Source organism: Patiria miniata, unplaced genomic scaffold, assembly GCF_015706575.1.
Source record: "Patiria miniata isolate m_02_andy unplaced genomic scaffold, ASM1570657v1 HiC_scaffold_3, whole genome shotgun sequence".
Lineage (NCBI taxonomy): Eukaryota > Metazoa > Echinodermata > Asteroidea > Valvatida > Asterinidae > Patiria > Patiria miniata.
This window is the reverse complement of record NW_024037069.1, coordinates 21,557,772-21,563,134: the sequence shown is the minus strand read 5'-3', so window position 1 is coordinate 21,563,134 and position 5,363 is coordinate 21,557,772. Positions and strand designations below refer to the sequence as shown.

At 39.8% G+C, this 5,363-nt stretch overlaps 1 non-coding gene across 1 annotated transcript; it reads left to right on the top strand.

Moving 5' to 3' along the window:
• Window positions 1-2,890: 2,890 nt before the first annotated feature.
• Window positions 2,891-2,963, top strand: Trnav-aac. Its single transcript has one exon. It is a non-coding gene; the product is annotated as a tRNA-Val (tRNA).
• The last annotated feature ends 2,400 nt before the right edge of the window (window positions 2,964-5,363 follow it).

Here is a 5,363-nt window from a genome sequence, read left to right as displayed (position 1 = left end):
CTTCCGGATGGTGACATGTTTTAGCCCATCCTCACTGGACAGTCCGGCGGGTCACCTATACCCAAGGACTCGGCACCCATAGCAATGTTTCCCCACTTTAGCAAGCCTACGGGTCTTCTATACCCATGGCATCTTACTACTGTGCTGGGCCCAGCGACAATAGACCTGCTTTATTTACCTTCACTGGAGGAGCAGTTATGATTGACTGTACTCTGTGAGGAGCATCTCCATAACCGAGCAGTCAGGAGTCATCCAGCCCTCAAGGGCAGCACCAGGTTCTCTCGTCTCATTAGCATCTCCTGTCTCTGATGATGCACAGAATAGAGACCATGGAGCCACGGAAACATGAACTTGCCCAAGTTGCTGGTTTCACTTTAAAGGTAAGACTGTTGTGGAACTTTTTCATCTTTTTGAATAGAAAATATCTTGGAAGAAAACTGTGAAATTCCCTTGGTGAAAACTGAATAACACAGCGATTGTTGGCCTCTACTTTGAATCCTCTCGTACAAAGTTGTTCTGTCATGTGGATTAATTGTCTTTGTAACTTTGAAACATTGCAAATCATAATACACATCTACTCGATGTCTATGTTGGCTCATTTTCCTGCTAAGTTGGCATGTCTTGAAACAGTACAAATACAGGTTCTTTTCCATCGTAAACAGTCTGGAGGCTGGCTGCCCTTATGTGCCGTACCTTTTCACTGTTTGAATAAATCTTTCACCGAGAGCTTGGTCTTCTTTGATTCCTTCAGGCCACTTTTTCTCCCGTGTCCCTTTCTGTTGCCTTGATGAATTAGCCCTGCTAGTGTGTCATTAAGTAGGTTGTTTTGCCAGACAAAATGACCGAATATTGCAATATGACCAAATACATGAAATATTACAATTTATCACTGTTGCTGTTAGGCATACAGAGTGCAAACCCCAACAAATATCACTTTCAAACAAATGTTTGATGTGAAGTGTAAAATCTCTTTAAAGTGCTAATTTGACACAAATTATGGCTTCTCTCAATGACCAAATCTTGGTTGGCAAGCTGTGAAGCTACTGGACAAGCATTATCAGATAGTGATTTTGCTGTGGATTATTTCTCTTCTCTTTACAACTGCAACTTCTCAGAGAAATATGAAACCTATTGCAAAAATGTAAAAAGAAAACCGTTTTTAATTTAACTAGGTTTTGACAATTCATGGTGCACAACTTAAAATCAAAAAGAAACAAAAATGTATGCAAATTGATAAAAGAAGTCATTATTGGAAGTTATCCCCCTCCCCTGGCCCCTTTTCGCGTGAAACACCTCATAATTGGGTTTGAATGATGAAGATCTAATTCACCTACTAGTGGGAATTTTTTCCAAGCCAACGTTGTAATATGAAATGTTTGTTGTGTGGTGTATGAACATATGAAGAGTATATTTCCAACATGCGATATATGTACGCCATTGTCTTCCCTTTGAGAATCCTACTGTCCCCTGGCTGCCCAAAAGCATTTCAACAGCTATTATAGGGTGTCCCTCCAAAAACGCATCAGTTTCAAAAACTGTAATTGTGAACAATCAAGAAAATTTGATGATATAAACTTTGGTAGTGTATAGTATACTTGACCATCAGCTTTGATTGGATACCAATTGCAATTTATGTTCTTTCAGGTTGGCTGAGCAACCTTTTTTTTTAAAACTGATGTACGATAAAATGACAATTGCCACATTTGGACATGTGGAAGGATTTGGAGAATAGGCAAAAAGACTTCCAAATAACTACTGATATGATTGATCTGAAATTTTTAAAGAGTGATAAAAGTTAAGATTCAATCGATTTTTTGTCTCCGTTGGAAGCAGCTCATTGACTTGATGTTAGATGTGAAATCCAGATAACCAATGCTTCTAAAGTGCGGCAGTGGGCATTTCAGACTACTTTAGTCAAACAATGAATACTCAGGCATCTGGAAAAGGATCAACTTACAATTGGTGTCACATTGAAGCTAATGCCCTAGCGCATCTTGCAATACCAAATTTATCATGACAATATTACGTTTTTCTACAATCCCATTTTAGTTTCCGAAAATCATAACTGTTGCATTTTGTAGGGGGCACCCTGTTTTATACTTAAACTGAACTCCAGAACACACTAGAGCCAAAAATTAAGTTTAGAAACAGCTGTTTTTATTCTTTTAAGTTTTGTAACCGAGCAAAGTTTGCACCTGCTACTATCATTTTGATTTTTAATGCTGTCATTCAATATAATTATCCCAGCAGCATCTGGGTCTGTATTGTATTACAGTGTATTTATTCACTGAATAATAAATCATAGGGTGCCTTCAAGTAGCTCACTGGGATCGACTCTGTAAAAGAAGACGTTTGCTATGACAGCTGGACTAATCGAACATTCAACCATGGGCCATCATGATCCTCACGTGATGTCTGTACAGAATGCCCATTTCAGACTGGGTCTTAACTTTGAGATTTACTGCTTTGCAGTAAATTGAAAAAGTAAAAAAGTTTGGCTGGAATTAGGCCTACAGCCTCTAAAGTTGAAGTTAACTAAATAAATAATGACCTTTTTGGGTCCGCTCAAGATTTTCGCTGTCCAGCCGCCAAATTTGTTTGTTTCTTGAAATGAACAAACAACACATGTATGTATGTGACCTGTTCCCACCACTGACTCTGCTCCTTGACCAGTTTCTGTGGTGGCTGACTCGAGTGAGCTCCTAGAATGATGTTGGAGCAAATTGAACGGCAAGGGGCTAGCCTGAGACTTTGATCCGGGTGAGCTACATGTACATTATACTCGAACGTACCATAAGAGTGCTGGGACAGTTTTGGGTGCTTATACAGTGAGTAACAGGCAGGGCAGTTAAACTGTTAAACGGGCGAGTGAAAGTTAAACAATCTCACGTGCTCGGTGGTCGAGTGGTAAGATATCTGCTCAACAAAGCAGAAGGTTGTGGGTTCGATTCCCACCCGAGCACTTTTGCTGACTTTCACTCGGGTTGAACACACTGAGAATACAGTGTTTGTACGTTGATGAAGGGCAAAACCTAATATTGACAGAAATTCCATCTTATGAATAGTCTTTACAACTTGATATGAACACTCCTCGATAGAAATGATACATGACACTCATTTGAAAATCCTCTGTACAGGCCTGGCATATTTTTTCAAAGTAAAGGCCTCATTGGCCTACCGTACGGTACATGTAGGTTGGAGATAACTTATCTTTATATGATTATTTGCAATTACTCAAAATGTGCTGACTAAAATATCTGTTAAATAAAGGTACAAATTTTGTTCATGGTCTTTCTGTTTTATTTTATAACACCTCACCCACAGACTCTGTGTCTTGATTGGCGGAGAACGAGTCACATGGTACTTTCTATTTTTGTTATCTTTCTGTGCACGGCCAAAAGGTACTGTGCCCGTAGCAACCAAAGTACTTTACCATTATCAACCAAAGTACTATTTCCACGGCGCGGGTATTTGTGTGCAAATGCATGCTGGTGTGCATGTATTATTCGAAAGTGCGTCACAGAGTTGGGTTCAAACACTTCGTGAAGGAGTGGTTTGGAAGAAAGAAATACATTTCCCACCAATTTTATATTAGAATTGAAGTTTATTGTTAACTGTGTTCAGATTTGAATAATTTAAAATGTTAAAACCAAGCAGAATCTGTGGGTGAAGTGTTATAAAACAAATATTGACTGCTTTGTCTCACGGTGTAGTAAAACAAGCCTCCCTCGGTGATCCATGTCGCATTCTATTTTCCCTCGGCTTTTCCTCGGGAAAAATAGAATGTCCATGGATCACCGAGGGAGACTAGTTTTACTACACCACTCGAAGCAGCCCATATTTGTATATTATGAATGATTAAGCAGTGCCTGTAAGTATAGTAGGAAATTATCCTGATGCAAATTCCATCCAAAGTGTAATTTTAAACGATCAATGGAAAGAGAGCCACATGTTTACAATTGTAGTGGCTTGGTGTAATTAAAATTATGGTCTTGTACTTGTAACAGCCCTTGGGTATGTTGCAGTTGGAAGTGGATTGCACCAGCATTCCTGGTGTCATTTTTACAGGACAAAAAAGGCAATGACAAAACTATTGGCCAATTATAAAGCTCAGCAGGTCAATGACATAAGTGTATTTACTGATGTACATGTACATGGCACTCAATTACACACAACTGAAGGCACCATGGAGCACTTGGTCTTGTAGAACGCCATGCCCCACACCATGGGAGTCTTACAATATTGATCCAATTTCGTACCAGAGGCCGTCTGCCCATTCACTGCTTGTACATGTACATAGTTATGTACCATGATCAGAGCAGGATACATTGAAAATAAAAGTGAAGATAGCATTGGCCTCTTTGGTGAGTGCAAGATACAATTATTACGCATTATTGATATGTGCATGCCGTATTTTGATAAGATGGCTTTTATGTCTATAGTTGTATACAAACCACTACTTTACTGCATCGTGGTGCCAAGACATGATATGAATGTGCATTTATTTTGGTGTAAAGTAAAACTTTACCTGGGTTAAAGCCAAATGGATCCTCTTTATAAATAAATGCAAATGTGATGTATGATCTGGCAAGGATACTAAAGAATAATGTAAGGAGCAGTGTATGCAGCTGTGTCATTGCAATTGCTTCTTCAGGGAGTTTGGACCCTGCCAGTGCCAACCAAAGGGTCTCGATCTCAGGGTGACAAGTTTACAGTGCAGTGGAAACGATCAAAGTTGAACTTTGCACCATCACTGATCAACACGAGGCATTGATGCACGGTGGAAGATTTGTCTCTAAAGAAACACGACAGAGCTCTTCACGTAAAGTCTAAGTTAGCAGGGAAATGACAGTGACAGCTCATCAGATCCTGGTCGACTTTTACCAGTATTATGCAGAAGAACACCTGCAGTATTAGAAATCCAGGATAAGCCTTACTGGATGATATGCAAGAATCTTGGCATGAACACCCGCAGACTCAACTAGGCCTGAAATGATTGCAAGTAGTACAAGCTGCCCATTGCTTACACAGCTAAATTGGTAACTGTACATACGCCTAGTGAGATGGTTGTTTTTCCCTGAGCTGTCACATCGGTAATCCTGTCGAACCCCATTAACAGTGAAACAGATAAGCATCTAGTTGGGCTGTTTAAAGATGTCTGTATCCTAGGATACTGCAGAGCCAGAGATGATGTCAATATGAGTGTGCTTGTACATCAGAGATTCTGCCATTGAAGTGGCTCAATAGAAACTGTACGTGCGTGCGCATGATTTCCTGAGCTGTAGAGACGTTGCAGAGACAAAACTGGAAAGTTTGCAGCAGAACATGGCAAGCATGCATGTCAATGGTCTTTGATTTAGTTC